This window comes from Aquarana catesbeiana, linkage group LG09 (genome assembly GCF_042186555.1).
Source record: "Aquarana catesbeiana isolate 2022-GZ linkage group LG09, ASM4218655v1, whole genome shotgun sequence".
Taxonomy (NCBI): domain Eukaryota; kingdom Metazoa; phylum Chordata; class Amphibia; order Anura; family Ranidae; genus Aquarana; species Aquarana catesbeiana.
In genome coordinates this window covers 51,389,257-51,414,851 of record NC_133332.1, presented here as the reverse complement: position 1 = coordinate 51,414,851, position 25,595 = coordinate 51,389,257, and positions in this window count along the sequence as shown.

Below are 25,595 nucleotides of genomic sequence, written 5' to 3'. Positions count from 1 at the left end.
CCAAACATAAGTATTATCAAAAAGCAGTACAGCGCGTATAATTTAAAATCTCATAAAACACTAATAAAAAGTAAATTTTTAAAGTTCAAGATAAAGATATCCAGCAAATGATCCAGTGACACGAGTGACATCCAAAAAAGATGAGTGACTGTAGTGAAAAGACCTCCACCACTGGTAACACAAGCCGCTCACCTCAGCAGATGGACCCCTGAGTTAATCAGTCAGGTCTAAAACAGCAGTTCCCTCAAAGGGATGATAGCAGGAGCAGATACACTTGTAACCGATCAGACACCAGTACCTTGTGAACTTGCAGTAATCACATGAAATAAAAATAAAGAGGATCTAGTGCTCTCTGTACGTTGCATAAAGGAATTTAATAAAAAACAACAGTAGGAACACTTACAAACAGTGCACTGTACCCCAGTGCGGAGGATAAATCGTAAAATGGATGATCCACGGAGATCAGCGAGCAAGACGCGGGTGACGTCACAATCTATGTCACGTGATGCTTTTCCGTAAGCGTTACGTCCCTAATGGGGGCGGGACTTCTTCAGCGGCGAAGAAGTCCTGCACCCATTAGGGACGGGGGCCATTTGCCGGTCCACTCCATGCATTACCACAGCGGGGAAGTGACCAACCATGCGTCACACATTGACCAGACAGGTAATCACTTCACCATTCATGCTCATTTCCACTCACTAGCTTGCTATTTTGTTGTCTTGTTTTTTGTTGCACACCCTTATGGTACACATAAACGTATTCCTTGATTCTTTGCTGTGCCTTTTTCCGACCATCACATACACCTGGTCCATGCTTCCTAGTGGGCTCTAGTGCATAACATATATTCTACACTCACATACACTCATCTCCTGGTGTTTACCTATGGATGCAACATTTACCTTCACTATCTAAACTTACTCATCCCTCCCTTCCCAACCTTATCTAATCATCCACACGTCCCCTTTTTTAGAACTGGGTGCACATTGCAACATGTCTGCCCACTCCCATGTGGCGGTGTGTTGGGGTGTTCCGGTGTCCTTGGCTGCTGCTTTCCTCGGGTCTGAAGCTTAACTTCTTGGGGGATGTTCTCTGGCTCAACCCCGGGTGAGAATTTGTAACCCAGTCCACCGATATAACCCACCCTAGGAGTGGTGATCGATCTGCGGTTTTCCGTAAGTAGTATTGAAACTGGTGTTTCTTTTTTACTTACCTCCTACCTATATAGAGGGCCTCATACATTAACAGATGTTGTATTATCATTTTTTAGTTATATATGCATTTGACTGCTGATGATTGGTTGAAAGCCATGAAACGCGTTGAGTTACCAGCTAATGGATGCCCCAAAAAAACCTGTATATTCATAATTTTTCTTATGTATTGACCTTTGTATCAACTGTACCAATTATGTTTATTATCTGTTTTATTCTGTATTAACCTTATCATGTCCTGTGTTTAATTATATTAAATATTTTTATATGAATATTATTATGTAAAACCTTTGTGATTACACTATTCAGTCTATATTACTGCATATTGATATGTTTTTAATACCATGGACCACTGATTTGACATTGTCATATTATATTAAAATAAATCCAATCTGCTAGCCAACATGTCCCTTATTCCCAAACCTGGCAAAGATCATACCCTCCCCCAAAATTTTCGCCCCATTTCGGTTATAAATAATGATCTTAAAATATTCGGCAGGATCCTGGCTGACAGACTGGCCAAAGTTATTATAACCTTGATATCGCCCGATCAAACCGGATTTATCCCATCGAGGCAGATCACAGATAATATACGTTTAGCCACTAACATCTTGCAGGACGCCCATATGAACTCAAACTCAGTATTGCTTTTGAGTTTAGATATAAACAAAGCATTTGATAGTGTCCTCTGGATGTATCTAGATACAGTCTTAGCCAAATTTGGTTTTAGTGGGGCATTTATACATGGCTTCAAAGCCCTTTACCATAACCCAAAAACCCGACTTAAGCTTCCAGGATGTTACTCAGATTATTTCTCTTTGGGGTGTGGCACTAGACAGGGGTGTCCTTTATCCCCGCTTCTGTTTGCGCTAGCTATGGAACCCCTGTCTAGATCCATCTCTAATGACCCAAACATCAAGGGCTACAGAAAGGGGGATCAGGAATTCAAACTTAGCCTTTACGCAGATGATGTATTGCTATTCATCTCAGACCCCCTACTCTCCCTTCCTAACCTCATGTCCTCCCTTGACTCTTTCTATAAATTATCAGGCCTGGGCGTCAACCCCTCCAAATGTTCGGCTCTACCAATTCACCTCCCGCAACTCTTATTGACCACCCTTACAGATAAATTTAAATTCTCATGGAACCATATCTCTATACAATATCTAGGTGTGAAATTGGCCCCCTCTTTGAAACAGCTATACTCATTGAACTATCCTCCAGCTTTTTCCAATGTCAAATACCTCTTAAATCAATGGTCCTCCTATCACATATCATTTCTAGGGAGAATTCAGGCAGTGAAAATGAACATCCTCCCCAAACTCCTATTCCTCTTCAGATCCCTACCCCTATATGTCTCTCGATCAGTCCTTCAGAAGGTTCAGATGGACCTGCTCAGGTTTATTTGGCAAAATAAAAAGCCACGAATGGGACATGCACTGATGTATAGAGCCCAGAGGAGAGGAGGTTTGGGATGCCCGGATCTATGGAAATACTTCCTGGCATCTCGGCTTATCCAAATGGCACAGTGGCATACCATCCCTACCTCTGTGCCATGGCTACAATTTGAACGGATCTCGATAACTCCTTACTACCTCCCCGGTCTTCTCTGGTCCCGCTCAATATCCCCCAAAGATATCACCCCATTAAACAATATTGTTGGTCAATCACTTTATCTATGGTCCCTTTACCGTAAAAAGTTCAAGTTGCATTCTGACGTCCCCCTTTTATCCTCTTTTTTGGGAGAACCCTCATTCCCCCCAGCTTTTTCCTCCAGTTTGCCATATCTTAAATGGATTGCACTAGGCTTGGTGAACCTCGCATCTCTTCTGCAGAACGCCTCTTTTTGTTCCTACACTCACCTGCAGCAGGCCTATGATATGGGCAGATCCGAGTTTCACCAATACTTGCAAATTCGACACTTCTACTCGACTTTTGTGAGGGGCGGGGTGGAGACGTCGAAAACCCCTTTTGAACATTTGTGTGGAGAAGAGGCGAGGGATAAGGGGGCCATCTCTGTACTTTATCGATACCTCAATGATTATAACTCCCCTCAAAAATCCTTAGCAATGGCGGCATGGGAGGTTGAGATGGCCCAAGAGATCCCTGACGGAGATTGGCAGGACATGATAGACAATATGCACAAATGCACTCGTTCTGTGTCAATTAAGGAAACGGTACTTAAGCTTCACACTAGATGGTACTGCACTCCGGAGCGTCTTCATAGAATATATCCCCTGGTCTCTGGCACATGTTTTAGAGGGTGCCGGGACGGGGGTACGTTGCTGCATACGTTCTGGAGCTGTAGAGCCTTAGACACCGTTTGGCACAAGACTACATCCCTCATAAGGCTTCTCTCCGGAATATCACTTACACTGACATGTCAAATGTGTCTGCTGTTTGCGGAGCTTCCAGGTGTTCCCCTCCCCCTACAAAAATTAATCCATACACTCTTCAGTGCGATTCAATGGGCAATAGCATTGAACTGGAAGCGCCCCCAAGTATCCTGGTCACAGGTGATTTCCTGTATGGAGTCTATCAGGTCTATGGAGAGAATACATCATACTCTCCTAGATTCCATGCCTATATTTGACCGAAAATGGAACATCTGGACAGCTCATCTGCTTAGCAACAGACTGGAGGACCCCTCGGAACCCACAGCTGACCCCCTTTAATGCAAATATTAATTATATTTAGTAAGAACACGCAGAGGGGATACTCCAGGGCCTTCACAACATATCTGATCCTTACAGTAATGGACACATTGTTTTGTACTCCCTGACTGTAAACTCAATTTATTAGAAATGCACATTTATCACAACTGTATGCTTTCTGTTTTCCTATTTTTCCTTTATTAGTTTGTCTTTTTATTTCCTTTTTTATTTTTTATTACCTCTGTTTTATGAGCTCATTTTGTACGATTATGTGAACTATGGTTCGCACTGTGTGTGAAATATCATTTCTCTGTTATGGGCTTTCTAGCCATTGTTACTCATGTCACTACAGTGCCTGTACACCCAAATGTTATATTTTCCTACAATAAAAACGTTTGAAAACAAAAAATAAATCCAATCTATCTCTTGATAAATAACCATGATCAACTTCTTGATATGCCTCATGCAAAGTCCCGTCCCAAATTCTATTCTTTTTTCTTTACACAGCCATTAATGTTTAAACCGCTGGCAACAAAAGTGAGTACACCCCTAAGTAAAAATGTCCAAATTGGGACCAATTAGCCATTTTCCCTCCCCGGTGTCATGTGAATCGTTAGTGTTACAAGGTCTCAGGTGTGAATGGGGAGCAGGTGTGTTAAATTTGGGGTTATCGCTCTCACTCTCTCATACTGGTCACTGGAAGTTCAACGTCAATTCAATATTCCAGTCGCACACGTTCCCGGACAAATGGTGCACCTCCTCATCACTTGCCTGACGAAGGTGTCCTGCGTGGCCCCGAAACGTTGCACCTCCCTTGTGATGTGACCGTTTTCGATTAAAAACCTTTTTTGGACAATCTTGTTTGCTGATCCATGGTGTGCTGGCGAAGATGTACTTCTGGAAGTTCAACATGGCACCTCATGGCAAAGAACTCTCTGAGGATCTGAAAAAAAGAAATGTTTCTCTACATAAAGATGGCCTAGGCTATAAGATGATAGCCAAGACCCTGAAACTGAGCTGCAGCATGGTGGTCAAGACCATACAGCGGTTTAACAGGACAGGTTCCACTCAGAACAGGCCTTATCATGGTCCACCAAAGAAGTTGAGTGTACGTGCTCAGCATCATATCCAGAGGTTGTCTTTGGGAAATAGACGTATGAGTGCTGCCAGCATTGCTGCAGAGGTTGAAGGGGTGGGAGGTCAGCCTGTCAGTGCTCAGACCATACGCCGCACATTGCATCAAATTGGTCTGCATGGCTGTCATTCCAGAAGGAAGGCTCTTCTAAAGATGATGCACAAGAAAGCCCGCAAACAGTTTGCTGGAGACAAGCAGACTAAAGACATGGATTACTGGAACCATGTCCCGTGGTCTGATGAGACCAAGATAAACTTATTAGGTTCAGATGGTGTCAAGCGTGTGTGGCAGCAACCAGGTGAGGAGTACAAAGACAAGTGTGTCTTGCCTACAGTCAAGCATGGTGGTGGGAGTGTCATGGTCTGGGGCTGCATGACTGCTGCTGGAACTGGGGAGCTACAGTTCATTGAGGGAACCATGAATGCCAACATGTACTGTGGCATACTGAAGCAGAGCATGATCCCCTCCCTTCGTAGACTGGGTCGCAGGGCGATATTCCAACATGATAACGACCCCAATCACACCTCCAAGATGACCGCTGCCTTGCTAAAGAAGCTGAGGGTAAAGGTGATGGACTGGCCAAGCATGTCTCCAGACCTAAACCCTATTGAGCATCTGTGGGGCTTCCTCAAACAGAAAGAGGAGGAGCGCAAGCTCTCTAACATCCACCAGCCCTGTGATGTCATCATGGAGGAGTGGAAGAGGACTCCAGTGGCAACCTTTGAACTCCATGCCCAAGAGGGTTAAGGCAGTGCTGAAAAATAATGGAGGCCACACAAAACATTAACACTTTGGGCCCAATTTGGACATTTTCACTTAGGGGTGTACACACTTTTGTTGCCTGTGGTGTAGACATTAATGGCTGTGTGTTGAGTTATTTTGAAGGGACAACAAATTTACACTGTTATACACGCTGTACACTCACTACTTTACATTGTAGCAAAGTGTCATTTCTTCAGTGTTGTCACATGAAAAGATATAATAAAATATTTACAAAAATGTGAGGGGTGTACTCACTTTTGTGAGATACTGTACATCCCAGCACGGTCCTCCATATTTACGCAAATGTGAAAAAGACCTTAACCGATTCAGCCCCCGGAAGAATTTACCCCCTTCCTGACCAGAGCACTTTTTGCGATTCGGCACTAAGTCGCTTGAACTTACAACTGCGCGGTCGTGCGATGTGGCTCCCAAACAAAATTTACGTGGTTGGTAAGGTTGAATAAAGACACCAGTCCATCCAGTTCAACCTGTGTAGGTGTGTGTGTTCATTAACATTTCCCATATCCCAGTATACTGTGCTTGCTAAGAAACACGTCCAGGAGTTTTTTTTTTTAAACTGTCAATACTTCCTGCTGACACTACTGATTGTGGAAGTGAAGTCCACATCCTTGTAGCCCTGACAGTGAAAAACCCCCTACATAGTTCTGGGTTAAACCGCTTCTCCTCCAATTTAATTGAGTGGCCCCATGTCTTTTTAGGCCTGATTCACACCATTGCATTTTTAGTGCTTTTTGCACTTTGTAGATTTGCACTACAGTCCATTTAACATGGCTTCCTATGGAACACATTCTGTAGTGCAAATCTGCAAAATTTTCACTAAAATTTCATAGGTGTGAATCAGGCCTTACACTCCCTGAGACTGAATAGTTTATTCTGTATGCCAGAATCACCATTAAGATATCTGTATATCGCTATTATATCTCCTCTTAAGTGTCTCTTCTCAAAAGAGAAAAAGTTTAGTGCTTGTAGGCGATCCTCATAACTGATGTCCTCCATCTCTCTTATTAATGTTGTTGTCCTTCTCTGGACTCTCTCCAGTTCCCTCACCTCCCTTCTGAAGACTGGTGCCCAGAACTGGATGAAATACACCAGTTCCCTCACCTCCCTTCTGAAGACTGGTGCCCAGAACTGGACGAAATACTCAAGATGTGGTTGAACCAGAGTCTTATAACGTGGCAGGATTATAATTTCTGGAGTACTGGAGTTGATATTACCAAGGCGAGTTGATATTACCAAGGCACATATTGACCACCTGGTCAAGTCTTTTGGTAAGCCCCCCTGCTTATCACACTAGGGTGGCATTAACCTTGTTTCCTTTTCTTGGGGCATCTGGATACCTTCCATTATCTTCTGCTGGAGACACCTCTTCACCTCTATAGGCTTTTTTGGAGTCTTTTATGGTTATATTTTTTGTAACTTATTATATATGCACAATTTGATCAATTAATTAATCTTTTGGCACTAGCACTTTATTGGCTACCCCCATTTAATGGTTTCTTGATGAATTTCACAGATTATTTATGCATTAACACTTTATTCATTTTTTTCTGATTAACTCTTTGCTAGATTTGCCAAATTTTTTTTTAAATTTTTATATAAATTTCATAGATTATTCATGCACAAGCACTTTGTATATTTTTTTTGATCAATTGTTTGCTTATTTTGCACATATTATATCAGACATTTTGGTCTTGCATATGAGTTATTAGTGCTGCACTCTACTTTTCTTCTAATGATTAATTTACTAAAGTGGATACAGTAAAGAACCTGTATTGCTGTTCTCCAAGAGTTCTCCATACAGACAGTTACCATTGGCAGTGGACGATATTCATAGAAAAAAAGGAGCACCCAGGAAAAAAGCAAAGGAAGGAGGAGTGTTTGCCTGGAAATTAATATTTACCTGAATTTCTGTTTCAATGACTTCTAAATCTGCGTATACATTTATTATAATGTGGCTAAAAAAATCTCTCTCTTTCTCTCTCTCTCTTATCATGTAAGGTCTGTATTGCTTACACGGGATCTGAGGATTTACTCTAAAAAGAAGAAAAAAATGACTCAAAGTGATATTAAAGTGATATTTTTAAATTCATATTTCTCTCTGATTTTGCTGTCTCCAAGTAAAGATGTCTTGTAGAGTGCTTTAGCTACCTTCATGATAAAATGTCCTGCGACCAGATACAATAAATTAAAGTGGAACTAAACTGTATCAGAGAACCACAAACTGAAAACACTATTTAAATCTTTTTTATTTTTCAAAGCAAACTCACCCATCTATCCATGTCTCCATGCTTTATTTTGCTGAGAAGCCACTTTGAAATATACCCCCCCCCCCTAGCATTTCTAGCCATGGCCATCTTGAGTAAGGACAGTTGAATAATGCAGCATTTACTTCCTGGAATTCATCTGCCCTTAGCTTAAAATGCAGCCAGGAGGGTGTGCTTAGCTGAGAAATAAAAAAATTAAAAATATTGGCCGTGAAGGCTCCTGGGATGTATGACATCATTTTGGCCTTGGCCAGAAACCAGGAAGCAGTTGAAGAAATGTAAAGAAATAGTTTATAATATAATATATCATTCTACCTGTTTACTAATGCTAGCAGCTTGAGGATTCAAAATAATTAATGTTGATTGAGAGAGTTCAGTTCCACTTTAATGTAATATCCCACATATGTTCTTCTTTTGATGCTTCCTGTTCATAGTGGCAATGTCATATTGGTGCAGAGGAAGTGAAAGTAAACAGATAGTTAAACTGTATGTGAGAACAAAAAATATCACCATCATTCCAGAGCACCACAATGCATATAGGGTTCACATCTGTCCTCTGTGGTGCGCTCATTGGCTGAGACACCCCATTCATTTCTAATCTGTCCTTGCAATGCCCTTGTCTTATCTAACCTTCTAACAATTGGCCAAGGCAACTATCACTTGGCAAATACATTTAATAGCAACCCTGCCTAAACATCAGGGTGCTACATCTAAGTCTCGTACACACTACTAGTTTTTTTTTGACAGCTCAGGTCAGAACCGCTGTACTAACAATACAATGTTAGTACAGCGATCTCCCCTGCTGTGCTATTGTGTTCACAAAACTAAGATGGCGGGAAACTTTGGTTGCCCATGGACAGTAGTGTGTGTACGTAGCTCGAATCAACATGTTTGTTCATAGGAAGTGACGTCATCAGGGGTCCATACTCACGCTGCGCGCCACACATAAAAATATTTGCCTTCAATCAGAAAGGCACATTATTTTTGATTCATACATTCATTTTTTTTTTGTCACTGTATTTAATTATATGTACACAGCATATGCATAGCGCCGCACTTTGTTTTTCCATACTATGCAGGTGCTATGGTCCTTGCTGGTGGTGGGGATGGTGGAGGCATAAGAACTCATTTGGAATCTGGGAGAGGTCTGCTTTTGTCTAGAAGTGACATGCCCACTATATAACAACAGATGTACACATGCTTTCTAAATGACACTAAATGTCAGCACCATTGCTGGAATAGTACGTCTAACATTGCCTCTTTGCCTAAACGTATGAACACATGAGCAATGTGCACGTGCACGAATATGAGCATAAGCCTGCATTGGTTTTCTGTTTCTGGGAATTGGTTTACCTTACAGGACTGCTGATGAAAGTGGGGACTCTTATGGGGACACTTGATACAGGTTATGTATAATCATCCTAATCTAATGACAGCCTAATACCTACTAGTGATGCTGTTCACTCCTGCACCGCCTCTGCACTACTGTCAGGTGTTATTTCCAGGTTGTGACTCGTGGTACAGACGTGAATGAGGAATACTGGTTCCCTGCATTTCTGTCACACTGTTGACATTATACCTTCTGACTTTTTTTTATGGTACCCCCAGATCAGATAGGCTAGATCCAGCCCTACCTTTCATGTGAGATCATGGGTTTGTTTAAGGAGTGTAAAATATGTTGTTTTAAATTATAAATAGTATACAGTATCTATGACATGGTACTCAAACTATATGTAGTTGCTAATCATGTAGGAATTACTGTTCAAGTCTTCCCAACTTCAGCCCCACCACCAGGCACACAACAGGCTCATTCACTCTTTCTCCAAAGACCAATCTAGAGGATGCTGTTTTTATTTTTAGAGAACTTGGACAGGGATCAGGGAAGTGGTGGGATACTCCAAGAATAAGAACTATGTAAAACTGAGGACTTGGCTTTTCTTTAGGACATAATGAAGTCTGGACTTGTAACAAGCTGTAGACTTCAGCTTAAGTAGAAGTAAAGCCAGTAGAGCAAAGTCCCTTTATGTAGGAAAATAACTGGACAGAGCTCTTCAGGACACCAGCCAGTGCCCCCTTTAATAGACCCTCAGCCGACTATAACAAGGCAACATAGGGGTAGCTAAAGCGCAAGGTCTCCAAGATCTTTCAATGTCTGTACTCACAAGGCCCAAAACAGATGGATGCTAAACAAAACCAAAGAAATTCCCGGCTCAACTTACAGACCAGCCTGCTAACTAACCAAATTGTCCTGTCTAATAGTATGCACTAAAAACGGGGTTTAGTTTGCACACATTTGCAAATACATGCGTAAGCTACAGAGCCTTGTCAATACACTTCAGTATCTGTAGTCCTGACTCTAAATTTTGAGAAACTCAACAGTTGAAGCACATGCATTATAATGGATAGACAGACAACAGGTGAGCCTGGAGGGAGCCCATCCCTCCTTAAAGGCACAGGGGCACACTGGACACCCAACATATAGCTGCACGGAGGAAAAGGTGTCCGGTACAGCCCCTACACCAATATGTCAACAGTACAAACAAATGGCCAATGCCCTCGCCTATAACTGGCCTTTGCCTGTGTATTTAACGCATGTTGTTAGACAGGACAATTCGGTTGGTTAGCTGGCTGGTCAGTAAGTTGAGCCGGGAATTACTTTGGTTTTGTTTTGCATGTGTTGCCCTTTCATGTGCTGTTTGGACAGATGAATGCCGCCTTCCAATCTTCCAAGTGATGCCCTGCAGTAATACCAGACAGATATGTGGTAGACAGCTCCCCTTAGTCAGCTTCTTTTCTTTTAAGAACCTGGGTCTCTGCATTCCTCCCTCAGGTCGCCCCCCTGAGGCCTCCTCATTGCAGTTTGTGCCTGAGAGGGCAGCGTGCCCCTCTCAGGCTGGACTCTTTCACTCTGGGACAAGACCCAGAGCTTTGTGTGTTCCCAGAATAAATACAGTGTCCCAGTATGCCTTCAAAGCCTGCTTCTCTGGGATAGGATGGGACTGTATCAGTATTCATGCTGCCATATGCATAGCTTCCCACCTATCATCCAGAAACTTCTCAAGTTGCCTGGATACAGAGGGAGCTATCTAGCAGACCGGCAGCAGCAGAGCACTCAGATCAGACCTAACTAAACAATCACAGCTCACTGGATACAGTGGGTCAAACTAGGGCTTTTACCTATACAAAGTTATAGCCACACTGCTTACAGTGTGGCAACTTAATTTACCTATCAAAAACACATTCTATGCACAAAAATAGATGAACTAGCGGATGGATTGGGTGCAGTGGAAAGGTCATATATGTTATATCTTACCTGAACTAGTTATCAGTTGTGGAAGGCTGCCCAGAGAGAGAATGAATTGGCCTTGGTGAACAAAACTCAGAAGAGGCTTTTGTATCAGTCACAGAGGATCTTTGAGTCCGGTGATCATAATGGTTGCCTATTGGCCCTTTTGGCAAAACCTATCCCTGACCCTATAACTATCGCCCGTATTTACGATCACACTGCTGTTCTTCATTCGTCTCAGGAAGGGATAATGGATTCTTCTTTTACATTTTTACACCAATGTTTATGCAGCTCAAGCACATTCCCCCAGAGTTGTATGAATATGTTGATTCTATTCCTTTTCGTACGCTTACACGACCTCGTCTGCGTATTAACGGTAGAGTATCCAAACCATTTTCTCATCATCGAGGTGCGAGACAGGGCTGCCTGTAGAACCCCTGGCGCAAATTCTTAGGCATTTCCCTGATATGCAAGGCATGTGGATTGGTACTTTGGAAGAGCGTGTATCCCTTTATGTGGATGATATGTTGCTTTACTTGTCAACAATTATGAAGGTGTTAAAGATTATACAAGACTTTGGGACTTTTTCTGGTTTCAAGGTTAACTGGTCCAAATCAAGTGTCTGTCCTGTAGACTTGGGGTCTCCCATTTCCCTTCCTTTGGAATGTCCACTACAGCTAACTACTTCATTCCGATATTTGGGAATTCAGGTGCAGCAACCGTTATCAACGTATGTGACAAATAATCTTTTTCCCTGTATATCCTTATTCAAAACCAAGATTGCTAGTTGGAAAAATTTACCCTTGACTTTGTCAGGGAGGATAAGCCTTTTTAAAATGATTCCGTTAGCTAAATTCTTATATATCCTATCTAACAGGTCAGTATTCATTCCCAATAGGATTTTTAAATAAATAGACTCTCTCCTTTTCTCATTTCTTTGGCACCCTAAGGTGCCCAGACTCTCATTAAGCATGCTCCAGCAGCCAACATCACCAGGGGGGCTAGCCCTTTCTAATTTGCGTTTGTATTATTACGCCTCTCAACTGGTGTATATACACTGGTGGCTCTTCCCGCAACTAAATGATCCTGCCACAGCTGCTGAGGCTGCTTTGGTGACTTTTTATGAAACCTTGACAAATCTAATATATCTTTAAATTCTTCGCCCAATTGTAACAGGATATCTAGATCCCAAACTCTTGGTACTATCATTACCTTCAACTGAGGCATGCAGCCACAATACAACTAGGACTCAGTGCAGTGAACCTAGATAACTCCTTGCTGGAAAAATAATTATTATACAATGAACATTCTAAACTATGGTAATTAGTTCTTATTAGGGTACTCTAATTTGTAGTATCCCATCCCGTCACTATATGAGCCTAGTGGACAGCGGATATCCCTGATTTGTCTGGTGATAATTGGGAAGAGCTGCTTCACAGATATTTCACTACCACAATCTCAGTCAAGGATAGATTGATCCAGATACGTATTTTTCATAGGACATACTATACCCCACTCCGACTCTTTTGGATGTAAAGGAAAGACCACTCAGAGTGCCATAAATATCATAATGCCCAGGGTACCCTTGTACATATGTTATGGAGTTGTGATAAAATACTTCCCTTCGGGTTCAAATCACTCAATTTATCGCCACACATTTTGATCTCCCTAATATTTGTAGTCCGAAGTGGTGTATACTAGGGGTTTTAGAAGATATAGATCTCTGCTCCTATCAAAAACAATTTCTTAGATTTCTGTTATTTTTTGCCAGGTAAACGGTGGTACTGTAGTGGATTCACTCAGAGATTGTCCCCATTAATCTCTGGAAGAATCTCATTAATCAAGTGCTACCAATTTATAAGCTACCAATTTATAAACTATTTAAAAATATTTAAAACCTATGAAGCAAGGGGATGCCCTCAAAAATGTAATAAAATTTGGGGACAATGGGTGGATACATTTGGATTGTGTGAATTGTGTGAAAACTGATTCACTCCTTTTAGACCTTCTCATACTACTAATGTATACAGTGGGTGCCCTGTATTCAAAAATTTCGAAAGGAATTTCTCATATGTGGAGGAATGTCTTAGTTTGTGCTTGTATACTTAACCTTTGCCTGGATTTTCCTATTGTATGACGAGAACGTTTTTTCTGATTAGACCACTTCTGTAGAGTTTTATAACAATCATATTTTATTAAGTATTTTGTCTTTACACTCACAGCACATGTATATCATATTCCCATATACCTTTATACTTTTATTATTAATCCATAGTTCAGATTCTTCCTTTAGGGCTACTCATATAAACTAAATAAAAAAGGGAAAAATAAGAGAAAAATAAGAAAAGAAAATACATATATTTAGGTATTTTTTACCTATTCTTCCATATAGCTACTTTGTGCTGTCAAGTGATCCTCGTGGACTGATGTCTGCCCCAGAGAGAGGCAAAAGTAGAAAAAAAGAGAAGAGAAAAGAGAAGGAAAGAAGAAAAAAAAAAGGAAAGAGGCATATATTAACACACACCCACACAGACATGGACATATCTACAAAAAACTTCAAAAACTTCTGGGGAGCCCCCTCTCCCAACCATCAGGCTATTCACCCAAGTAGAATCCAAGTCCTGCTCATGCATAGTTACCCTTTCAAAGATAGGATCTCAACATTTCCGTGCTCAAGAATTCAACCCAAGGTGACCACAATTCCATAAACTTATGGTGGCGTCCCTGCATGCTTGCAGTTATTTCCTCCATTCTCATTAACTGATGGAGTTCAACAATCCACTCCTTAATAATGGGGGTAGCACTTCTTTTGTGACCTCTCGCGTAGAGCCTGGATATTTAGATAATAAAGCTATTTCTGGGGATTTCTGATAAGATATGCTAGTAACAGAGGTGCAAATTTGGAATATAGACTCCCAGAATTCGTTAAGCTGTAGACAGGTCCACCATATATGGATCATTGTACCTACATCTCTTCCACATCGCCAACACTCCTTAGGGTAAATCCGAGAAATTCTATGTAGCCTCTCCAGGCATCTGTACCATCTAATTAATATTTTATAATTTTTTTCTTGTATGTGGGTTGAAGATCTTGATTTAAAGGTAAACCAAAAAGCTTTCTTACATTCATCTACAGATATCAAGTGGCCCAATTCTCTCTCCCAGTCTCTGATTTAATATGGTCTTAGGGGAAATGCATGAGCTATAAGTATACCATATAATATTGAAATAGTATTAGAGAACCCTGTAAGACCACTGCAGAGGGACTCAAATGGAGTTAAGTCCCTATGGAGTGAAGTAATTTTGGAGAAGTATCTATAATAATTTTGAAGCTGGAGGTACTGATACCACTGACCCGCATAATTGCGTTCAGTAGTCATTATCATATTAAAGTGCCTGAAGTCCTTTTGATGACAAAGCTTTTGTAATCGGGGAAGGATTTGGCCATATCCATCATAAAAACTTATCTGGCAACATGCCAGGCAAGAATTCTGGATTCCCCATTATCAGTGTTAATGGGCCTGGTACTGAGGAGACACCCCACATTTGGATAGCCCGGCCCCAGACTTTTAACAAAGACTGGGTCAAGGGTGGGAGTGTTTGTCTAGATGGGCATATTTAAGAAGCAACCCATGGCAGTGAGGTCAGGGGGACCCCTATTGTTTGCTGTTCAATGGCTACCCATTGTTTTATTCTATCACGATGGAACCAGTCTAATATTCTAGTCAATACCGAGGCTATATAATAAAATTCCATCTGCGGTAGACCTGCTCCCCCCCCCTATCTTCCGCTTTACCAGGATATCGTAACAAAGCCTAGCCGAAGAGTTTGGCCAGATATACCGAAGTAGGCTAGATCTTAGAGACCGAAAAAAAGTCAGAGGAAGAGCTATGGGCACTGTTTGATATAAGTACAAAAAGCGAGGTGAGATATCCATCTTATATATTGCCATTATCCTCTTATATATTGCCACTTCTGTAGAGTTGTTAGTTCTATAGGGTTTTATTTGTTCATTACTTTGGTTTCTAACCCATATGGTTAATTTTTTTTTTACGTATCATCAACATACTGTTTCTTAGATGTGCAACAGCATAAGATGCTTTAGATGGAATACTTGTCTTACAACTAATGTTTTTTTCACTATCCTAACAAGGCTTAACTCCTGTATATTTTGCTTCAGCTTTTTGAATGTAACATATCCCATAAGTTGTACTGTACTCATTTATAAACTACAATAAAAATGAAGTTTAAAAAAAAAACACATTCTAACACTTAGCTAACTATCCTAGCACCTACCTAGGCGGGTGCTGCATATATAACATGAAGACTTTACAGAACGATTTCTGAGACTTTATGTAACGTTTTAAATTATTGTAAGTTCTCTCAGCTGAAGACAAACAAATCCTGGAATACAGTTCAAGTAACACTGTACTTCTCAATGCAGTTCTTAAACAGTTCTTACTTTGGTTTCTAACCCATATGGTTAAATTTTTTTTCTTTTTACGTATCATCAAAATACTGTTTCTTAGATGTGCAACAGCATAAGATGCTTTAGATGGAATACTTGTCTTACAACTAATGTTTTTTCACTATCCTAACAAGGCTTAACTCCTGTATATTTTGCTTCAGCTTTTTGAATGTAACATATCCCATAAGTTGTACTGTACTCATTTATAAACTACAATAAAAATGAAGTTTAAAAAAAAAACACATTCTAACACTTAGCTAACTATCCTAGCACCTACCTAGGCGGGTGCTGCATATATAACATGAAGACTTTACAGAACGATTTCTGAGACTTTATGTAACGTTTTAAAATATTGTAAGTTCTCTCAGCTGAAGACAAACAAATCCTGGAATACAGTTCAAGTAACACTGTACTTCTCAATGCAGTTCTTAAACAGTTCTTACTTTGGTTTCTAACCCATATGGTTAAATTTTTTTTCTTTTTACGTATCATCAAAATACTGTTTCTTAGATGTGCAACAGCATAAGATGCTTTAGATGGAATACTTGTCTTACAACTAATTTTTTTTTCACTATCCTAACAAGGCTTAACTCCTGTATATTTTGCTTCAGCTTTTTGAATGTAACATATCCCATAAGTTGTACTGTACTCATTTATAAACTACAATAAAAATGAAGTTTAAAAAAAAACCACATTCTAACACTTAGCTAACTATCCTAGCACCTACCAAGGCGGGTGCTGCATATATAACATGAAGACTTTACTGAACGATTTCTGAGACTTTATGTAACGTTTTAAATTATTGTAAGTTCTCTCAGCTGAAGACAAACAAATCCTGGAATACAGTTCAAGTAACACTGTACTTCTCAATGCAGTTCTTAAACAAGAGATATATGCATGTCTGTCACTAGTGGACACTGCAGGGGAAGGGCTCCAGATTAGTTTGATTGTGCGCTCCATCTTGTACCTTCTACAGTTGGGTGATTGTTGGGATACAGTAGATGATAATCTCTGTCCACTCAGGCCTTAGTAATCGTCTTTTCCTTTTTCTCCTCTGTAAAATGGTGAGACCAACATCTAGAGTTTGGAAACCTTTCCAAAGTGAAATTTCTGCTGCGAGCAAAGCAAAGAAATATTCTTTTCCAAATGTTACAATTATGACAAAACACATCCTGGCATACAAGAGGTGTCCTAAAGACATGAAAAATACTTTATGGAATGAAATGATGAGTACCAGAATGAAAATGCAAGTAGCTTTTCACTTTAGAGTTCTGACTCCAGAAGCACTGGGGAAGATTTACTAAAACTGGTGCACACAGAATCTGATGCAGCTGTGCATAGCAGGGATGTGCAGCCAGGGGAGGCAGGTGAGACAGGTGAGGCAGAGCTTTGAGGGTTGTCGCTTGGCGACCTGGGGTCACAGAGTGGATAGGTAGCTGAAGTCCTACCCCACCACTGGTCAAAATGTGGGGCTCCTACGACCTATGGTTCTGGAGATATGGGGATCCTTGTGCAGCCTGTCAGACGCTACATAGAGAGTGGCCAGTTTAAATACAAGCTGGTACACTCTGTTTGCAGCAGACTGAGAGGATGAGCTCACAGTGACTCTCCTCACTTCTTGTCAGAGGCACTGGGCTCACTAGACAGCTTGGAGTCTTGGACCAATGGTAAAGTACCCAACCTGTCCAATAAAAATGCTGCAGTGGAGGCACACCAGTGTCATAGAAGGGGGCATGTGTCTAAAAGACAAATGCTCCCTTCCAGCCCAGCCCTCTTAACTACAAGGAAAAAACATGGGTTTATGGGTATAAGATTTACCAACAATCCCATGTTTTTCTCACACGGTTAAGAGGGAGAATGAAAATCTTCCTTGTTTTAATCAAGCTAAATCATATATTATTATGCTATATGTTATAGCTGTTATAGCCTCATATCAATAGGAGGAACAGTTCCCCAAGGGCAAGATAAAGGTGAGCAAAGGGGCACATCCAGCCTGAAGGCCCCAGTTTGGAGACCACTGGTTTGTGGTTACCATAAACATAATTGCTAATTGTTTTAATAATACATGCCTGTTGTAAATGAATTATTTTTGTGGCAATAGGGTAGATTTACTAAAACTGGAACACTCATAATCTGGTGCAACTGTGCATGGTAGCCAATCAGCTTCTAGCTTCAGCTTGTTCGACTAAACTTTAGCAATAAAACCTGGAAGCTGGATGGTTTCGATGCAGAGCTGCACCAGATTTTGCAAATAGAAAAATATATAGGGCGCACAGGACTGACGTAGTCTAAATAATGTCTCTATATAAAAGGGGCAGTCCAAAATAACATGGGGGTGCTGGTGAAGATGATGAAAGTTGTAGGATGATAATCTTCAGCACAAAGGGCTGCAACTTAAAAGACTGAAGCAGGATCTATAGGAACACAAAAAACAAACAAAGGCGCCTCTAAGTGCAGAAGAAGAACAAGTTTAATGCCCCAACTGGGTTCAAAAACACTTACAAGATGGAAGGTGTAATCAGGCACATCATAAGTAGGGCTGCATTGGAAGGGGTCACGGTGGGAGGAAGCCTTCAGAGGGGATGGATGTAGTCACTAGCAGCAGCAGGGTGAAACACAGGGAGCCACTGTGAAGCCGGCGTCGTCAGCATGGAGAGACGGCGTACCCGTAAGTGATGTCATCCACTGAGCGGCTCCGTAACCAGCCTGAACCGCAAGCACACAGCCAGAAGGGGGATGTGATGTCATCAATGAGGGACGCGTTTCGGAACCGTCAATCGTTCCTTTTTCAACCTATGGCTAATAGTCTCTGCTGCTGCTCTGAATGAAATACAGCAGATCCTGAATGAAAGGTCAAGTGGTTCAATTCTGTCACTACTTCCTGGAAACTCCCCTTTGAAGGATCTTTGAGTCCTCCAATCAGGATTTCTGACCCAGCTAGCAGAACAGGAAGTGCCTGCCTGTCAGTGTTACCTCAGCCTCGTATCTCTCACCTCTCCTGGTCACTAGCATGGCTGTGGTGCTCTCTGGTGTCTCCCCTGCTTGCACTCAGCTCTAGCAGATCCCTCCTGTCTTCTCCCCAGACTACAGAGCTAGTGACCAGGAGAGGTGAGAGATACGGGGCTGAGGTAACACTGACAGGCAGGCACTTCCTGTTCTGCTAGCTGGGTCAGAAATCCTGATTGGAGGACTCAAAGATCCTTCAAAGGGGAGTTTCCAGGAAGTAGTGACAGAATTGAACCACTTGACCTTTCATTCAGGATCTGCTGTATTTCATTCAGAGCAGCAGCAGAGACTATTAGCCATAGGTTGAAAAAGGAACGATTGACGGTTCCGAAACGCGTCCCTCATTGATGACATCACATCCCCCTTCTGGCTGTGTGCTTGCGGTTCAGGCTGGTTACGGAGCCGCTCAGTGGATGACATCACTTCCGGGTACGCCGTCTCTCCATGCTGACGACGCCGGCTTCACAGCGGCTCCCTGTGTTTCACCCTGCTGCTGCTAGTGACTACATCCATCCCCTCTGAAGGCTTCCTCCCACCGTCACCCCTTCCAATGCAGCCCTACTTATGATGTGCCTGATTACACCTTCCATCTTGTAAGTGTTTTTGAACCCAGTTGGGGCATTAAACTTGTTCTTCTTCTGCACTTAGAGGCGCCTTTGTTTGTTTTTTGTGTTCCTACCAGATTTTGCACACTTTAGTGTTAGTAAATAACCCCCCAATATGTCACGAAAAAGTGTTGACTGTAACATTTTTAATAGCTGCTCAAAAAACTAGTTTTTGACATGGAAGCACTTTAAAGTGTCTCTAGCATCAGATATTTCTTTAATGCAGATACAGTACCTGCATGGTACACACTAAAGTAGAACTATATGCACAACGTTTTCATTTTAGAAGGGAGGGTTATAACCCCTGGACCACTACTTATTTAACACATGCATTTATTTATTTATTTCCTTTAGTGAATTGACTTTAATGCCGTTTTATGCAGTATTTACAACGCACTTTTGGAATTTGAAGTGAATACCGCATAAGGTGATAGTAATCTGACATTTTAGCATCGCATGAGATATTTAGGAAAAATGAGCGAGATCACCTAAATACCGCATGCCATGTGCTTTAGTAAATTGCAGCTTACCGATACTTGGGATGGCTGCATTCGTTTTCATTTTAGGCTTTTTTTCTTTTATCTCATCTGGTGATCTGGCCAGTAAGTCTTTTGTTTTTCAACAGAACAAGCAGTCCTGCAGATGTAGCAGTTAATGGATTGAGACAAACTATTTAACACTGACAGGGGTGTTTACAATGGTCATCTTTAATTTAATTATGTAAAAACTTTGTCCCAAAAGGAACAAAACAGTTTGCTGTAACTGCTCATAAAATGTTAGCTAGAGTTTGGCTTCAATTTGTTAATTTGGTAATCAAAATCGGCTAGTCCATCTAACACTCTCCTTTCTCCTTTCCTCGCAAAAGAGAAACATTAGGACAGCAACATTGTCAGTCGGGGGGACTGGCAATGTTGCTGTCTCAATGTGTCTCTTTTGCTCCTTCATCTAGAGCTCTTTCATCTAGAGCGGAGACACATGAATACAGGAGGTGTGTTACTGGCCAGATCATCAGGTAAAAACAGGATGAAAAAGCCTACAAAAAAGAAAATGAATGCGGCCACTGTGTCTAATGATTGGTAAGCTGCAATATATTACATTTTTGGTTTTGGCTTTAATACCGCTTTAACATCTGTGCTGTAAAAGCCTGACCATGTTTAGTTTGTCACACTACATTACTTCTTGCTTATTACTGAGATGTGTATTTGGTTGCTCCACTTACTTCTATTTTAGGACATATAGGGGAGGATTTACTAAAACTAGAACACACAGAATCTGGTGTAGCTGTTTATGGTCGCCAATTAGCTTCTAACTTCAGCTTGTTCAATTAAGCTTTAAAGATTAAACCTGGAAGCTGATTGGTTTCTATCAGGGCCGATCCCGGATGGGGTGCATGGGGTGCAGTGCACCCAGGCGCCAGAGAGGTGGGGGTGCTGAAGCGCCAAAGTGCTCCACTCCCTCCTCCTCCTCTCTGTGTCCAGAGGCGGCTCCCTCCACAGGTCACAGCCGCTGCTGTAGTTTTCGAGGCTCAAGCCCGCCCCCCTCCCTCCTCCTATCAGAGAAGGAGAGCAGCGCCAGAGATCAGAGCGGCTGGTCTCTGTGTGGAGAGAGACCAGCCGTGCAGTGACATCACTGGGGCGGGGGGCGATCCGTGCCTGACGTGTTCTCCTCTTCTGTCTATCACTCCCGCTCAAGCCTGTCTCTATCTGCTCTCCACCCGTGCGGCGCGGCTGCACACTGTCCTCTCCTCTCCAGCTGCCTCCGGGTGTTTTAATGTATGCTAATGGAGGGGGGGGTCTCTACTAATAGAGGGGGGTCTGTCCTAAGGGAGTCTGTACAAATGGAGGGGGGGTCTGTACTAATGGAGGGGGGTTTGTCCTGGGGGTCTGTACTAATGGAGGGGGGGTTCCTGGGGGGGTCTGTACTAATGAAGAGGGTGGGCGGTTCGTCCTGGGGGGTCTGTACTAATGGAGGGGGGTTGTCCTGGGGGGTCTGTACTGATGGAGGGGGGCTTTGTCCTGGGGGGGTCTGTACTAATGGAGGGGGGGTCTGTACTAATGGAGGGGGGTTTGTCCTGGGGAGGTCTGTACTAATGGAGGGGGGTTTGTCCTGGGGGGTTTGTACTAATGGAGGGGGGCTTTGTCCTGGGGGGTCTGTACTAATGGAGGGGGGTCTGTCCTAAGGGGGTCTGTACTAATGGAGAGGGGTTTGTCCTGGGGGAGTCTGTACTAATGGAGGGGGGGTTTCCTGGGGGATCTGTACTAATGGAGGGGGGGTTTCCTGGGGGGTCTGTACTAATGGAGAGGGGGGCGATTTGTCCTGGGGGTCTGTACTAATAGAGAGGGGGGTTGTCCTAGGGGTCTGTACTAATGGAGGGGGGGTTGTCCTGGGGGGTCTGTACTAATGGAGGGGGGTTTGTCCTGAGGGGGTCTGTACTAATGGAGGGTGGGCGGTTTGTCCTGGGGGTCTGTACTAATGGAGGGGGTTTGTCCTGGGGGGGTCTGTACTAATGGAGTGGGGGCTTTGTCCTGGGGGGTCTGTACTAATGGAGGGGGGTTGTCCTGGGGGGGTCTGTACTAATGGAGGGGGGGTTGTCCTGGGGGGGTCTGTACTAATGAAGGGGGTTTGTCCTGGGGGGGTCTGTAGTAATGGAGAGGGGTTTGTCCTGGGGGTCTGAAAGTTTTGCCTGGATCAACCGAATTTAATTAATCAATAGTTGGCCTTTTTCCTGGTGAGTATAAATCAATCATGCAGACAGGTCTGAATGCAGTTCAAGTTGCCCTATAGCCATATAAGAAAAAAACAGGGAAAGGATTCCCTAAAGAGGGTCAACAAAGAACACTTTTGAAAATACAAACCAGCTTTATTATTTACCAAAAAGATAAAAACCAAATTGAAATTGCAAACAATGAAAGATAAGCAATGTGGGCAGACGGCTACCACAAACCAATTAAAAATTGGACAACGTTGTCACAGGGGGTTATAAAAACAGATGGGAGCCGCGGCATACATCCACTCAACGTATCAATCAATACATCATACATACAGATAGAAGTAATTAGAGTAGGTAAAGTCCATGTTGATTGGTATTAATTTCAGGTATAGAGTTATCCTATAGGAGAGTATCCAACATACCACGGACAGTTCTTATACCAACAGTATGATGAGGAAATAGAGTGGGTGCACGGTCTGGCCGTAAGGTCTGGATGTAGTATAGTCCAATGTGGAGAAACCAGACTAGTTACAAGTTGAATCACAAATATGGTAAGTTATCAACCAGCTGTTTAGTCAGACTGCGTAGCGAACCGTTTCAGGCTACAGCATTTAGGGGATGTAGATTATTCTACTAAAGCAGTATAATGATTATCCATAGAGACAACAATAGAGGGATGCAGAAAAAATCGACATACGTTTGGAAGCGCTGAATGGAGTAGGGAAGTCTCACCAATCACACTGTCCTCGTCGTCTAATAATAGCAGTCCTTCGTTCCGGGTCTCTGTGTGGATAAATGCCGCTTGCAAGCCGCTTGTAAGCTCAGATGGATTGCAGTCTGAGTGAGGAGCCGTCCGTAGCCGAGAAGCCTCTGTGAGGCGGTTTTTTCTATACAATGCGTGGCTGAGCGGGGAGGCTGCGATCAGCTGGTAGATATTAGTGAAGACGAAAAGCCAGATCGAATAGCGCGCGGCTCCCGGTGACGTGCTGACGTCACACAGCTGACGCGTTTCACCAGCCAATGGACGCTGGTTTCTTCAGAGCAAGGAGGAGACATTTGTGACAGGCTTAAATAGAGATTTATAGGGTGCAATTGCTTGCGCACAACCACTAGATGTCACTAAGAACTTCTCTTGTGTAAAACAGACAGCAATCAAGCAACATACACTCTAAGTATATTGATGAGGCAGTAGAAATAACAATCGATGAGTAGGGAGAGAGGATATGATGGGGAAGGGGAAGAATGGGAAGGGGAGGGGGGCAAGGAGAAAAGGAAAGGGGAGGAAGGAGTCATTGCAGGAATACAGATCTGGGTGCTACCCAGCGGAGTCACCACGGGCTATTCAGAGTGAGCTGACTCCTGATTAGAGGAACCATTGCTGTATCGCTGGGCCAGGTGAGAGGGCCGATCGGCCATTATCTACTAACGTCCATAGGAACTGCAGTCTCTGACCATCTCCTGTATTATATCTGCAATCTCTGACCATCTCCTGTATCATGTCTGCAGCCGCTGACCATCTCTGGTATCATGTCTGCAGTCGCTGACCATCTCTTGTATCATGTCTGCAGTCTCTGACCATCTTTTCTATCATGTCTGCAGTCTCTGACCATCTCTTGTATCATGTCTGCAGTCTCTGACCATCTCTTGTATCATGTCTGCAGTCTCTGACCAGCTTCTGTACAATGTCTGCAGTCTCTGACCGTCTCTTGTACCATGTCTACAGTCTCTGACCGTCTCTTGTATCATGTCTGCAGTCTCTGACCATCTCCTGTACTATGTCTGCAGTCTCTGAACATCTCCTGTACCATGTCTGCAGTCTCTGACCATCTCCTGTACTATGTCTGCAGTCTCTGAACAACTCCTGTACCATGTCTGCAGTCTCTGACCATCTCCTGTACCATGTCTGCAGTCTCTGACCATCTCCTGTATTATGTCTGCAGTCTCTGACCGTCTCTTGTATCATGTCTGCAGTTTCTGACCATCTCCTGTATTATTACTGCAGTCTCTGACCATCTCCTGTATCATGTCTACAGTCTCTGACCGTCTCTTGTATCATGTCTACAGTCTCTGACCTTCTCCTATATTATGTCTGCAGTCTCTGACCATCTCCTGTATTATGTCTGCAGTCTCTGACCATCTCCTGTATTATGTCTGCAGTCTCTGACCATCTCCTGTACTATGATTGCAGTCTCTGACCATCTTTTGTATCATGTCTGCAGTCTCTGACCATATGCTGTATTATGTCTGCAGTCTCTGACCATCTCCTGTACTATGATTGCAGTCTCTGACCATCTCTTGTATCATGTCTTTGACCGTATTATGTCTAGGGGCTCTTTCTAACAGACAACTCTCTGTGTGTGCATCAGAGAGACTCCCCTCCAGGTCTCATTAGTGTACTCTCTTTCTGTATTTTCTTTATTGTTAAGAGATCATAGGAGGATCCCAAGGTAATGAAGACTTCTAAGGGGAGCATCTCTGTGTTTGAGTCGTTGCCATAGAAACATTTGTAAAGGGGAGGGGTTGGTAAGATGACTACGTCCATGTGGGGGCGCCAGAAATATTTCTGCACCCAGACGTCTGTGACCCTAGGATCGGCCCTGGTTTCTATGCAGAGCTGCACTAGATTTTGCACTCTCTAGTTTTAGCAAATCATCCCCATAGCTTGTTTCTGTGTGGTTATTTTATTTTTAGAATTCATACTTCCTGCAGACATTATGGTTTTCAAGAGCTGTGACCATCATTTTGAAAAATGATGTGAACTCTGGATCCATAGTATGCCCTAGTCACAAACTCATGGGAAGCTTTACTACACAAAGCTATACCAGATATTAGCAGGCACTAATAAGCTCTGATCATGCATATAGTTATGGTTACTAAGGAGATCATAGAAACCTCCTACTCCAAAAGTAAAACACAGAGCTAATGGTACAATGGTTTAGTGGAAAACTAACTGCAAACAATCACACCTGGCCACCACCCTTGTAAAGGATTGTACCGTGTAGGCCATTTCCTTGACTATTGGGGTATTCCACTTTACCCAACAGCTTGAGATGCTCAACACTGAGCTGTACTGTTTACAGCAAATTCTACACTTTCTACTTTCTCTTCAGTGGACTACCAATAACATAACATTGAGAGCCGCTTATGAAAACTGGTGTTTCTATCTTGCTGGTACCTAGTAGCTGATCACCTCTCAAAGATTTTCCCTGGTTCCTCCTCTCTCTGTTTTGGGGGCTGTGGGCAGGTGGGAACAATGTTCCACATGTGGTGGACATGTTCAGAGGTCAAATGGTTTTGGATGTTCACACCCTCATTTACTCGATTACAATGGTGAACATTGTTAAAAACCCTAGGGTTGCCCTTTTTAACCACTTGGCTACTGGGCACTTTCACCTCCTTCCTGCCCAGGCCAATTTCTAGCTTTCAGCTCTGTCACAATTTGAATGACAATTGCGCAGTCATACAACACTGTACCA